The sequence below is a fragment of the Heterocephalus glaber genome, unplaced genomic scaffold, assembly GCF_053883595.1.
Source record: "Heterocephalus glaber isolate CG9 unplaced genomic scaffold, H.glaber_assembly_v1.0 deba00001461, whole genome shotgun sequence".
In the NCBI taxonomy this organism is placed as follows: domain Eukaryota; kingdom Metazoa; phylum Chordata; class Mammalia; order Rodentia; family Bathyergidae; genus Heterocephalus; species Heterocephalus glaber.
Window position 1 is genome coordinate 35,042,812 of NW_028258308.1, and position 14,361 is coordinate 35,057,172.

General features: G+C 41.6%; 1 protein-coding gene across 24 annotated transcripts in view; it reads right to left on the reverse strand.

Annotated features, from left to right (window-relative positions):
• Window positions 1–14,361, reverse strand: part of Pofut3 (protein O-fucosyltransferase 3) — a 431,777-nt gene that overhangs the window by 241,009 nt on the left and 176,407 nt on the right. For 3 of the 24 annotated variants that reach the window (XM_087217276.1, XM_087217272.1, XM_087217264.1), the window contains one exon: window positions 2,908–14,361. This exon is cut by the window's right edge and continues 27,954 nt beyond it. The exons of 20 other annotated variants lie outside the window; for them this stretch is intronic. The gene's annotated coding sequence lies outside the window, so the exon portion shown is untranslated. One more of the 24 variants, XM_087217265.1, reaches the window with a different exon arrangement.

The window sequence follows — 14,361 nt, forward strand, 5'->3', positions numbered from 1 at the left end:
TATATTTTTTGTGTGATCTAATTTCCCTGAGGGTAACACTGTCAATATCCTGGTAAATATCATCATGAGGGCGAAGCGTTTCCAACCCGCTTCAATCTTAGCTTCATTTATCCGTTTTGATGTCCGCGGGGGGTCCTGGCTTTAGATGGTTGTGATGGATCCAGGCAGAATGTCCAGCCATCTTCACCGCCAAGGGAGTTGACAGGACAACAGGAACCGGTCCCTTCCAATGGGGTTCTAGGGTCTTGGAATCAAACCTGTGAATAAAAACCAAATCTCCCGGCTTATAGGGTAAAGGTTGTAACGGTTTTTCATTTGGACTAGTCATTTTCCTTCGTGATGTCTCATGTAATTTTGATTGAAGCTGATGAACTGTCTTTAAGGATTTAAGGAGCCGAAGGTGGGAAAACTTTTTCTTTAATTCTACATCTATTAGTGGAATGATTGGGGGAGATCGCCCATAAATAATTTGGAAGGGGGACAGATTGAGGGGAGGCTTGGGAGTACATCTCGTCGGAGGAGGGCAAAAGGGAGAAGCTCTACCCAACCTAGTTCAGTCTCCAAGCATAATTTAGTCAAAATTTTCTTTAAAGTCCTATTTGTTCTTTCTACCTGTCCCGAACTTTGAGGCCTATAGGCACAGTGTAGATTCCACTTTATTCCAAGGATATTACTAATTAATTTAGATATCTTGGCCATAAAGGCCGGACCATTGTCGGACCCCAGTGCTAAGGGCAAACCAAATCGGGGAACTATTTCTGTCAAAAGCTTCTTGATGGTTACTTTAGCTGTCTCTCTCTTTGTGAGGTATGTTTCTACCCATCCTGAAAACGTATCTACAAAAACTAGCAGGTATTTGTACCCATACATGCCAGGCTTTATTTCAGTAAAATCCAATTCCCAATGTTCTCCTGGAGTTAGTCCCCGGTGCCGGACCCCAGGGGGCCCGGTCACCCGATTAGCATTTACCTTGAGGCAGGTGGGGCATCGTCTCACCATGTCTTGGGCCTTTTGAGCTAATCTCTCACCGACGAAATGAGGTTGTATGGCAGTCATCATCTTTTTTTCACCGAGGTGGGTGGACTTGTGTAGTTCCTGTAGCAGCGTATCTGCCACTGCAGCTGGAAGCACCATCTTTCTCTCTTTAGTCGTCCATCATCCATGCTTCTCCTTGAGTCCAACATTTCTTGTTCATCTATCAGGAAAACTCCATTTCCCCGTTTCTTAGCTTCTCTCTCTTCTCTTTCTTTTCAACTTTTCACAGTCTTTCTTGTAATGGCCCTTTTCCTTACAATAGGCGCATTGATCCTTTTCCACTGAGGGCCATTCTCTACTTTTATCTTCCCTTTTATTTTTTTCCTTCTTTCTGAACAAAACCTCCATCCATCAAGGCAGCAATATTTGCTTTTCCTATCCTTTTGGCCATTCTATCCTCAACATTGCCACACTCATCAACTTTTCCCTATTTTCTCCCTCAAAACCTTCCATTCACTGTAATTTTTTTTCTAATATCTGGGGCCGACTGAGTAACAAAAGACAAATTAATTGCCTGTCGATTTGCAGGGGCGTCTGGGTCAATCGGAGTATACATACGGTATGTTTCCAACAGACGCTCCAAAAAGGCAGAAGGGGATTCCTCAGGCCCTTGAAGGACCTCATTTATTTTGCTCAGGTTGGTAGGCTTTCATGTGGCTCCCCTCAGGCCGGCCAAGAGATGCTGACGGTAGTTGTGGAGAGCTTCTCTCCCACCCGAGGAACTTGCTTGCCACGGGACGGATGGACGAGAGCTGTGCCTCAATACGGGCCCGCTGCTGTTTATTAAGTGGGCCCTTTGATCCTCCCAACATCGACTTTATGGCCTGTCCTCGAATTCTCTCTCTCTCCTCAGAGGTAAAGAGGGCTTGGAGAAGTTGCTGGCAATCATCCCAGGTTGGGTCATGGGTATTAAAAACAGATTCTAGGAGGGAAATTAAGGCTTGGGGTTTTTCTGAAAAAAGGGGATTTTGATGTTTCCAATTATACAAATCACTGGTAGAGAAAGGAATATAGACATAATGACCCTGTTCTATCTCCCTAAGAGGCAGAAGAGGAGCTGAATTTGTCCCTTCAGGGCTCCCACTGCTGGGACCATAAGCAGCTCCTGTTCGCGTGTGGGAGGGGGAGGTTACAGAATCTGGAGATTTTTCTTCTTCAGGAAGGGGAGGAAAGAAAGGGTTTTGAGATCTAGGGCGGACTTTATCTGAGGAGGACGATGGCTCCGCATAAGGTGGAGGTCTGAATTCAAGGTCTAAGGGGTCAGGATCTTGCGAGAGCACCGGCTTGGGAACTTGAGCCCATTTCTCTTGAGGCTTACTGGGGGTCATAACCAAAAGGCGAGAGCTTGTTCGTAAGGAACAACGCTGCAACCAAGCCGGAGGCTCCTGACAAGCCTGTACCCAGATATTTATATATAGAAACTGATCAGGATGGCTAGGGTGCCCAGTGACCTTTTGTCATACTGCTCGGCAGAGACTTAGATCAAAGGAGCCCTCTGCTGGCCATCCTATTTCAAAGGCCGGCCACTCCAATTGGCATAGGGAGCGAAGTTTTCCATGAGAAAATTTAACCTTATATTTGTCCTCCTGTTTGGGGGAAAATGCCAATTTAAAAGTAGTGAGAAAACAATCTAACGGAGTATTCTTGGAGCCGGATCCTCCCATCTCTGCCCTTGATGGTTAAAAAAAGAAATTAACACAGAACGGACAGGACATTAACATATAACAAATAAGACAGACGGGCGCCACAACAAAATTGAAACTAAAACCTTCCCTTGTTCCTCGTCAGGAACCTTGGGGTTAGGGGAGGCTTTCCGGCTCGTCAGCCACCTCACTCCTAACAACAAACGGTTGCAACCGGCCAAAAACTTACCTCCGGAAGTTTTTCTGAGGTCTGTGCCTGAGTCTCCTGCTGGATCCCGCCACAGAGTCCCGGCCGAACCGGGGTTCCTTACCCGGGGATCTCGCTGGGGCCTCCAAAATGTAAGACCGGGGGCTTTACCAAACGCTCCGAGGAGCTAACTACAGCGACGATCACCCGGGAAGGAACACACCGGTCAAGTTGGAAAGTAAAACAGACCTTTATTAGTCTGGCCAGACGGCACTCCCAAAGCAAAGTAGCTGAGAGAGGCAACTGGCTCAGAGTCCGAGGCTGTTTTTATAGGGGGTTGAAGGGGGAGGTTACATGTAGATTTACGGGAAAAAAGGTTAATGACTCATTATTACATGTTGATGGTCAGCAGGCACACAGTAAGACCTTGTGACCATATGGTCACGACCGTCACGTACTGATAGTCAGCACATCTGGTGACGGGTTGTTTTACTGATAGTGAGTCCGGGAATTTTCCAAGTTCCGGGCAAACAAGAGGGTGGATGATTTCACTAAGAACTCTTAGTTACAGATTTTATCTGCTTAGCAAGACTAGCAAACACATTTTAGCCATTAGACATAACACAGTCTAAGGGAATACATAAATTTTGAATCACACAGTCCCACACAAGCACTGTGGAAATCAGTATGGAGATACCTCAAAGAACTAGGACTGGAAGTCCCATTTGACCCCGCTATTCCACTGATGGAGATCTTCCCAAAAGAATTAAAAGAATCATACCACAGTGATATATGTGCACCCATGTTCATAGCAGCACAGTTTGTAATAGCTAAAACTTGGAAACAGCCCAAATGCCCATCAGTTGGAGACTGGATCAAGAAAATGTGGGCTTTTTATAAAATGGAGTACTACTCAGCCATCAAAAATGAGAAATTAGAGACATTTATAGCTAAGTGGATGCACATTGAAGCAATACTCTTAAGTGAAATAAATAGGACACACATGTGTAAATACAGAATAGTTTCTCTGGTGTGAGAAACTGAAAGTGTAAATAAGGACTAAATGTATAATAGATAATGTGAAATAGGAAGCAAAGGGGCAAAGGGGCAAAGGGGAAGGAAGTGGGAGGGCTAGGGGAAAGGATAGAAGGGAATGGGATTAATATGAGAAAACAGAAAAATAGGAACAAAATCTTTGTAAATAGGGAGGACTGGAGGGGTTGAAGGGAGGGCTGGGCAAGGTTGAAAAATAAGAACCAAGAGAGACTATGTAAAGGTGCAAATTTCCAATGATGAATGTCATTATATTGTATACCTAAAATGTGCCAATGATTAGAATGAATAATTGATAATGCAAAAGAGGAAGAAAAGGTCCAAAGGGTAGGGGTAGTGGGAGGCACAGGGGAAAGGAAAGAAGGGAAAGGAAAAAAATGATGAGAAATGGAAAAAATGGAAATAAAATCTTTGTAAATAGGGAAGGGTGGAGGGCGTGAAGGGAGGGGTAGGAATGGGGAAAAAATAAGAACCAAGATGCATTATATAAAGGTACAATTCCCAATGAGAAATGTAATTGTGTTGTATACCTACAATGTACCAATAAAAGAATTTAATACAAAAAATAATCATAATAATAATAAAATATACAACACATTGTGCTGTAAATTTGATATAAAATGTAATTTTCACAGAATGTCTTAGCTTATTTTTATCAGATTTTGTATTTCTGATTAATTTCTCATTGCAATTCAACCATGATGTGATCAAAACTGTCCACAAGTGATTAGGGTGCATTTTAGCAAAGAAACCACTCAAGCTATTGGTGACACGAATTTAGTTCTGGTAGGAATGTTGCCTGTTGCTTTTTATTTGCATTAAGAAGACAACAATGAAACAATTAAGATATGTTAGAATTTCAGTATTCTTTATTACCATGACTTTTGCAGAATCAGATGATAGTTGTGAGTGCAGAAAGACTTTCTTCAACTCAGGAATGATCCATAATATTACAGCTACAGGCAGAACACAATTTTGAATTTAATCCATATAAACATTTCTCCATCATCTTCTTAAATCGAAGTAGTCAAAAAATAATAAATTCAGCCAGACTTTGTAACATTTTCCAACATCCTTACTATAAATACTCCCATTATGACCAGTTGCAACCTATAAATGTGAACTTCCTGACTATGGAGCTGGGAAGCTGTACCAGAGCACATCCCACTGGATGGTATTTCTACCACATGCTACAATAGTCAGAAATAAGTTTATAGGTAATAGAAAACTGTAGTAAAAATAATGTGGGTATATAATACTTAAGATTCTCTAGAGGAACAAAATCAATATAAAATATATGTATAGTTGTGCAAAGGTATTTAGTAGGTAGGGTTACAGAATCAGAGGTGGGAGAATACACAATGACTATCTATTTGCTAGGAGCCAAATGGTCCAGTAGTGGCTCAACCTAAGAACACAGGAGCTGCAGAACAAGAAGACCAAGGATGCAGTACCAGTCCAAGGTGGAAGGCCCTTAAGCTCACTGTAGAGTCACCAGTTCGAGTCTGTGTTGGAAGACTGAAGAAACTGGAGGCCGATGTTCAAAGGCAGTGGCCAAGAGTGGAGCCCTTCCAAAGTGGGGACATTTCCTTCTTATTTCCCTTTTTATTCTATTCAGGCTACAAGCCTATTTGTTGGGGCCACCCATATCCAAGGTGGGTCTGCCCCCCTCAGTTTGTTGACCTACATGTCAGTCATCCACAAGACACACACACACACACACACACACACACACACACAACTGTGCTTTGTTAATCTGCTAGGCATTTCTTAATCCATTCAAGCTGTCATATGCTTAATGGTCACAGGAAGTGATGAACTTTGAGAATTTTTTTAACCTTTGCTTTCAACATAATTTATTTAATTTTAAGTTCATGTTATTTAATTTTTAACAGTGGCTTTTTAACAACCAACTCACAAAAGTCCTAAAACTTTAGCAATACATTCTTATGAGCCAGTAAGAGCCAGTTCCAGCATATCATACCACAGGCTCTGTGGGCTAGTGAGGTTTGAGGGTAACAGAAAGGAATTCGGGGACCCTGGAGTGATACGTAAGTATTGAGAAAGGCCTTTATGCCAGCTCTTGAGCAGTTTGACCAAAAGAAATGGCAAATGAAGTCTTGGAATAGCAGATGAATAGAGGGAAATGCTTCCTGATAATGGAGCATGGAATGAGAAAAGAACTTTAACTTGTCCTACTCAAGAATGAACCTTCTTAAGGACATTGAAGAGACAACACATGGGGATTGAGGTGATGGTGAGGTTGCCAAAAAGGGACAAGAAGGTGGAGAGGACAGGCTCTCAGGGGGACACTCTCTTCAGAGCCACCATGCCACTGATCAGATTGCTATTCAACAACAGGGAAACAGAACATAGAGAAAGGACAGCAAAGATGTTCAGCCTTGGCTAGGTATGGCAGTGCACATCTGTAATCCTAGCTGCTTGGCAGGCTGAGGGAGGAGGAATGCAAGTTCGATGCCAACCTTGGCAATTTAGTGAGACCCAATCTCAAAATAAAAATAAAAAGGAGCTGCAGATATAGATATGTTCTGTAGTAGAACACCCTTGTGTTTAATCCCCAGTACACAAAACATGAGAGAGAGAGAGAGAGAGAGAGAGAGAGAGAGAGAGAGAGAGATTCATCCCTCAGTCCATGTCCACCAGCAAAGAGGTGAGAAAAAGGGAAAGAGTAATCCCTGATCGTCACCACTAATGTAGAATTTTTCTAAAGAAAGGATAGGATGATGAAGCTCTTGTCTTTGGTTAATATGTGAGTGATGAGTCTTAATGTAGTTACTCCCCTTCCCCAAAGTGAAGAATGGCTGTATTTAATTAGGATTTGGTTGTTTTAAATTTTGAAAAATGGGGCTATAGGATGTAGGTCAGTGGTAGAGTACATGCTTAGCATGTGTGAGGCCTTGAGTTAAATCCCCATCCTCACCACACACACACACACACACACACACACACACACACCAGAAAATATATAGATCAGTGGACTAGAAAGGGATTTTTAAAACCATTTAACCCAGTCCTCACATTTCACAGGTAAATACAACACTGAATTGAGACTTCTATACCCAGAAAAAGAGAGAGATGCTTTTCCATATTTCTCCTTCAAAAGCACAACTTTTTACCCTTCATATTTTACATAAAACAAACATGAAGAAAGAAGATGCAGAAAGATGGAGAGAAGCTATACCAGGTAGAATAAGTAGTGGTCAGGATCTGCTCCTCAGGAGGGGTTCCTGGGTTATACTCCAGATCTGGGGCAAGAAACCCAGGCAACCGAGAAAGGCCAAGGGACCAGAAAGGGTCAGCCAAGCAAGACAGGACTTTCAAGACAACAACCATGAGAACTAAAATCGGAAATGATAGAGGGGACATTGCTACCAATTTTACAGAAACAAAAGCAAGTGTAAGAGAGTACTATGATCAATAATATGCCAACAAATTGGAGAACCTAGATAAAATGGATAAAATCCCAGAAATATAAAACCTATCAACATTGAGTCAGGAAAAAATGCAAAATCTGAATAGACATATGCATCATGTTTGCTATGTTTAACATAAGCAAACACAGTACCACACACTAGGCTGCTTAAATAACAGAAATATATTTTCTTACAATTCCAGAAACCAAAAGTCCAAGATCGAGCTGTTGGGTTTAGTTTCTTCTACTGCCTGTCTTCTTTGCTTGTAGATTATGTCCTCACATGGTCTTTCCTTTGTGTATGCAGGGTGATTACAAAATAGAGTGATCTTTTAAATAAAAATATTAAAATATATTTTACATTTAAAGACATGTCACTATCAATTCCCCTCAACACACTCTCCCCTGCTTCAAACACACTGATCTGATCATTCTTGCCACTTTCTGAAGTAGTTCTGGAAGTCCTCTTTTTTTTTTTTTTTTTTTTTTTTTTTTTTGTGGTACTGGAGATTGAACTCAGGAGTTTGCACTTGCCAGGCAAGCATGGTGCCACTGAGCTACATCCCTGGCCCTGTGAGTCCTCTTTTGTAAGCACCTCTGTGTGACTGTCTTGATGTCCCCAAATGATTCAGAACATTTATGGCAATTTCTGTCAAATAGAAGCATGCAATGTGTCCTTATCCACCTAATTCACTGAATTGGCACTGTGTGACTTTATGACTCTTTCCCAAAGTCAAAAACATCATGAAAGATAAACATTTTGAATTGGCTTGGTACATCAAGGCAGCCACAACAGCACAACTAAAGACACTCATAAAGAGGACTTCCAGAACTGCTTCAGAAAGTGGCAAGAATGATGAGATAAGTTTGTTCGAAGCAAGGGGGTTATTTTGAGGAGAATTCATGGCAATATGTCTTTTACTGTAATAAATTTTAAAATTTAAACATTCACCATATGTTTTGATCATATCTCATATGATCCTATCTATCCTAATTTCTTATAAAGACACCAGCCATACTAGATTATGGCCACCCCTAACAATCTCATTTAATTCTCTATTGATTTAAAAATCCCTATTTCTTTGTTTGTTCATTTGTTCATCCTTCCTTCCTTCCTTTTTTCCTCCCTCCATCTTTTCCTCTATTCATTTTTTAAGTGTCTATAAAGCCCCTACCCACCTGTACCAGGTACTGGACAACAGAGGTGTCAAAGAGTTGACACCCTTGGAGTGAGTATGAGGCCAGAACAGACTCTAGGATTGACCATGTTACTTGCTTTGGCCAACAGAACATTAACAAAAGTAATGCAAAGCTGGGCATGGTGGCACATGCCTGGAATCTCACTCGGGAGGCCAAGGCAGGAGGATCACCATGAGTTTGAGGCTACATAGTGAGTTCAAGGCCAGGCTAAACTACATAGCAAGACCTTATCTCAAAAAAACAAAAAAGTGATCCAAGCAGAAGCCTAAAAAACACTTGTGCACAGAAGTTGGCCCTCTCTCGCTGATCTTAGGACCCTGAATCCATATGAACAAGCCTCAGCTATCCTTCTAGGTGACAAAAGATAAGTGGACGAAACATCCTTGTTACTGAAGCTGACATCAAGCCTCTTAAATGATAGGCGAGGAAAGCCATCCTCCACCATCCCACACCAAGCTACCTCCCTACCACAGAGATCAGCTCAGCCAGTCCTGACCAGAAATTGCTCCACAAATTCACAGGATCGTGATAAGTAATAACTGCTCATCCTTTTAAGCCACCAAATTTGGAGGGGGTATTATTCCACAACAATGTGCTCAATTAAGTGAGCAAAAACCACAGCGATCTTCCACCAGCTCTTCTTCCTGCCTTGTCCCTGGCTTGGGAAGCCCCAGACATAGAATTCCTGGAGTCTCAGTCCAGTTGGCCCCTTCTTGCCCCCACAGGTGACTCTCTGCCATTCTCTTCTGCTACCTTTGACCACAGTATTCATCTCTGCTCTGCTTCCAAATTGATGCTCCACTTCATTGGTGCAAAACTATGAAACTCCTCTGGTCTCCCTGACATGTGGACCAGAAAATCCTCTTTACCACCTGTGGTGATATCTTTATAGTACTAATTTTTTAGTTCTTAAGCAATATTTCATTTCCCAGAGCCTCTTGGGAGACTTGAATGTTCCGCAGAGATACTAAAGCAGGTTGCACTTCTTACTGTATAAATCATAGGTTTATCAGGAAAATGGAACCCTATCCTTCTCATCCCAGCTCCTCCGAGCCCTGGGATAGCTGTGGATGGACAGGGACCCAGTGAAGGCTTGAGGGATAAGTCTCCCCAAAAGACATAAAACAGTTGCTTGAATTTGACCCCTGGAACACAGGGAAAGCCCAGGGATCAGAGAACAGAGTAAGTAATCACTGACAAGAGACAGAAGTCTCGCAAACTAATCTACTCTATTGAGACCAGAGACACATGACTTAGTCACCCATACCCAAATTTGAACCCAAGCTATTATGGTTTAGATCTCAAATGTCTCCCAAACGTCTCATATTTGGAGGAGGAGCCCAGTTGGAAGGGGTGGTCACAAGCATCTGACTTTGAAGGGCATATTCTTGCCCCAGCTTCCCCCTTCACTCACTAATTTCTGGCCACCATGGGTTGAGCCTTCCCCTCCACAAGGCCCTTCTACCATGATATTTCTGCCCTGGAACCAGATGACCATGGACTAAAACTGTGAGCCAAAATAAACCTCTCCTCCTTTAAGTTTGGAGTATTGGGTATTTTGTCCCAGGGACAGGAAAGTGCGAGGGCATGCTCTGCCACTTACCATGTGATCCCAGATAACACACTAAGTTTCTGGCCTTGTTTTCCTCTTCTGTAAGACTGAGATGGTCAAGTCTACCTCAGGGGGCTGTTGTAAGGGATGCAAATGCTGCAAAGTATCTAACAGAAACCCTAACATAAACTGAGCGGCTGCCTATGGCAGTCAGAGGACTAGTTATAATTATTACTGCTAGTCTCGTTAATAAGTATTATTAGCCAAGGGGCATAAAGTTTACAAACACTAAGTCTGAAATCAGACTATCTGGGTCAAAAAAATCAGCTCTTCCATACAACATGTACAGATTGTAGTCTCTAAATTCTGTTCCCACTAAAAAGAATTGGGGATTCTTAGAGAAATGGCAGCTTAATTACTGGCTGTGCATATATCACTGTGGTATGATGCTTTTAATTCCTTCAGGAAGATACCAAGAAGAGGTATAGCTGGGAGAAATGAAACCTCCAGTTTTAGTTTTTCAAGAAATCTCCAAACTGATTTCCACAGCAGTTGCACCAGTCTACACTCCCAACAGTGGAGAAGGGTTCCTTTTTCAGTACAGCCCCACCAGCATTTGTTATTGGTTGATTTCTTGATGATAGCCATCCTTTCTGGAGTGAGATGGAATCTCCACATTGTTTTAATTTGCATCTGACTAGTGACTAGTGATGTTGAACACTTTTTCATTGGCCATTTGAACTTCTTTGTCTGATAAATATCTACTCATTTCAAATGCCCATTTTTGGATTGGGTCTTTAAATTTGGGGGGTCTGATTTTTTTCAATTCTTTGTATGTTCTAGATATTATTAGTCCTTTGTCTGAGGAACAACTGGCTCCAAATTTTTCCCACTCTATGGGTTGTCTCTTCACTGTTTCTGATTTCTTTTGCTATGAGATCACAGTTGTTGATTCTTTGTATTATTTCCTGCCTGGGTTTTGTTCATGAAGTCTTTGCCTACCCCTACATCCTCAAGAGTTCTCCCTATTCTCTCTTCCAGCAGATTTAGTGTTTCTGTTTTAATATTTAGATCTTTGATCCATTTTGATTTTAATTTAGTGCATGGTGAGAGTTCCTGATTTCAACAAACCAAACTTTAACCATTCCCACCAGTTTGAACCACTGGTGGAACATGCATGACTATCCCATCAGGTGGCTCATACACTAGTAGTAAAAGTGGTGCAGTCATTCATGGGACAGTCAAACATGTGCCACCAGTGCTTCAAGCCATCCAGCAGAGAGACATATGAATTACAGCTCCATCATGAATGTGTTAAAAGACACTTTTGGAGCAATCTATTAAATATGTGAATATGGATTATATTGAGAAATCATCACTAATTCTATTCAATGAAGGGGGAAATTATATTATCATCTCAATAAGTTCAGAAAAATACTTGACAAAACTCAATAGGCTTTCATGATTAAAAAACAAAAACAACTTAGAAGGAAAGCACCTCATACAGGCTATGTAGGAATACCCACAACTAACATCATATTCAGTGGTATAAGACTGAAAGTTTTCCCCCTAAGATTGGGAACTAGAGAAGAATATTTATTTTCACTACTTCTGTTCAATAGTGTATTGGAAGTTCTAGACCCTTTTAGAGCAAGGGGAGGGGAATGCAAATTGAAAAGAAAGAAGTAATCTTTGTTCAAAGATTGCATGACTATATATATAGAAAGCCCTAAGATTTCACATACATGCACATACACACACACACACACACACTCACACAAACACAGAACTGTTAGAAAAAACCCAGCAAGGTCACAGTGTACACTAATAACACACAGAAAATCGTTGCATTTATGTATGTTAATCATTAATAAATCACAAGGGAAATTAAGAAAACAACTCCTCCTACAACAGCATCAAAAAGTTTATTAGTAAACTTAACCAAAGAGGTGAAAAACTTATAGAATGAAAACAACACAATATCGCTGAATGAAATTAAGGAAGACATAAACAAATGGAAATATATCCTGCATTTATAGTTTGGAAGAATTAATATTGTTAACATGTCAGTACTACACAAAGTAATCATAATATTCTTTATAATAGCTATAAAAAATCCTAATGACATTTATCTAGAAATAGAAAAATCTATCCTAAAATTCATATGGAATCTCAAAGGACTCCAAAAAACCAAAACAATTCTGAAAAAGAATAAAGTGGGAATTCTCACATTTCCTAGCTCTATAACTTACTACAAGCCTGCAGCAATCAAAACAATATGGTATTGGCAATAAAGCAGACATACAGACAAATGCAATAAAAAGCCCCAAAATAAGTTCTCTTATACTTGGTCAAATAATTTCTGACAAGGGTGCCACGGCTATTCATTGAGGAAAGTCAAGTCTTTTAAACAAATGGTGTTTGGGAAACAAGATATTCACATACAAAAGAATGTAGTTAGCAGAGCCACCCCCAGCACCAAGGAGAACCCTTCCAGGCCACAAAACCAAGGCCCCCAGCACTGAGGAGAAGAGCCACCCCTGTGCCAAGGAGGTGAGCCACACACACCACTACCCTCACTGTTGGAAATGACAAGGCACATAAACAAGTCTCAAAACCAGACTCCCATATTACCTAAGGCAACCTCAAAGGGAAATGAGATGGAACAATCTGATAGTCAACCACCTGGACTCATTGAACTGGCAACAAAACAGGATCTGGAAAAAATGAAATCATAAATAATTTCTCATGGGGGCTTCTGGGCCACCGCTTCCAGTGCAGAAGAAGAGGCTTTTGGGCCAACATTCCAACATTCCCAGTGCAGAGGAAGGGACTTCTGGACCACAATTCCACCACTCCCACAGCAGAGGAAGGGGCTCCTGGGCAGTCTTACCACCACTCCCAGCACAGAGGAAAGGCTTCCGGACTGCTGTTCCACTGCTCCCAGTGCAGAGGAAGGGGATTCCAGGCTGTCTTACCACCACTCCCAGGGCAGAGGAAGGGGCTTCTGGACCCCTTACCACCAATACCAGCACAGAGTAAGGGGCTTCCAGGCCAATGTTCCACCACTCCCAGTGCAGAGGAAGGGGCTTCCATGCCACCTTACTGCCACTCCCAGCACAGAAGAAGGGGCTCTGGGCCACCTTACCACATCTCTCAGTGCAGAGGAAGGGGATTCCAGGCCGCCATTCCACCACTCCCAGCACAGAGGAAGTGAGCCCTGCAGCTGTCAACAGCACCTCTCCCTACCCATTGAAATGAGAAGACACATAAACAAGACACAAAACCAGACTTCCAGATCACCTAAAGCAACCCGAATGGGAAAGGAGATGGAATATTCTGATACTCAACCACCTGGACTCCCTGAACTGGCAACAAAAGACAATCTGGAAAAAATGAAATCAGAAATAATTTCTCAGGTAACAGCAGAGATTGTGCCCATAGGGTAAGACATGATTAATAAATCTAGAGTGGACACAGATTAAAAATAGAGGAGCTGAGGAACATGATGGAATCCCAACAAAGGAAACAAATGGAATCCATAAAACAGATGCAAACAGATTTCCAGGAGATTAAAAATTCCATGGAAAGTCTACACAGCAGAATGAGCCAATGAGAAGACAGAATTTCAGACATAAAAGATAAGATTACAATTAGTGACCCGGAAAAGAAAAATTGCTTCAAAATTATAAAGGACCATAAAAAATCAATCCAACAGCTGCAAGATGATGCAAAGTAGAATGACATAAGACTGATTGGAGTCAACAAAGAAACAGGAGAGAGTGCAGATAACATAAAAAAAAACTGTTCCCAGAAGTAATGAAAGAAAACTTCCGAAGCAGGGGAGAAGAACTTCACATACAGATAAGTGAGTCATATAGGACTCCAACTAGCCTTGATCAAAAGAAAAAAAAATGCACATAGGCATATAATTGTTAAGATTCCAGAAACACAACAGAAGAACAAAGTTCTCCAAGCAGTCAGAGAAAAGAAACAAATCACATACAAAGGAAAGCCCATCAGAATCACAGCAGACTTCTCAACACAAACCCCCAAGGCAAGAAGAGCTTGGGGTGATGTATTTCAAGCCCTAAAGGAAAACAGCCTCCAACCCAGAGTGATGTACCCTGCAAAACTATCTTTCAAAATGGATGGAGAAATAAGATACTTTCATGATGAAGAGCACCTTAGGAACTTCGTGAATACCAAACCAGCACTCCAAAGACTTTTACACAATATCCTAGGAATAGACATTGAG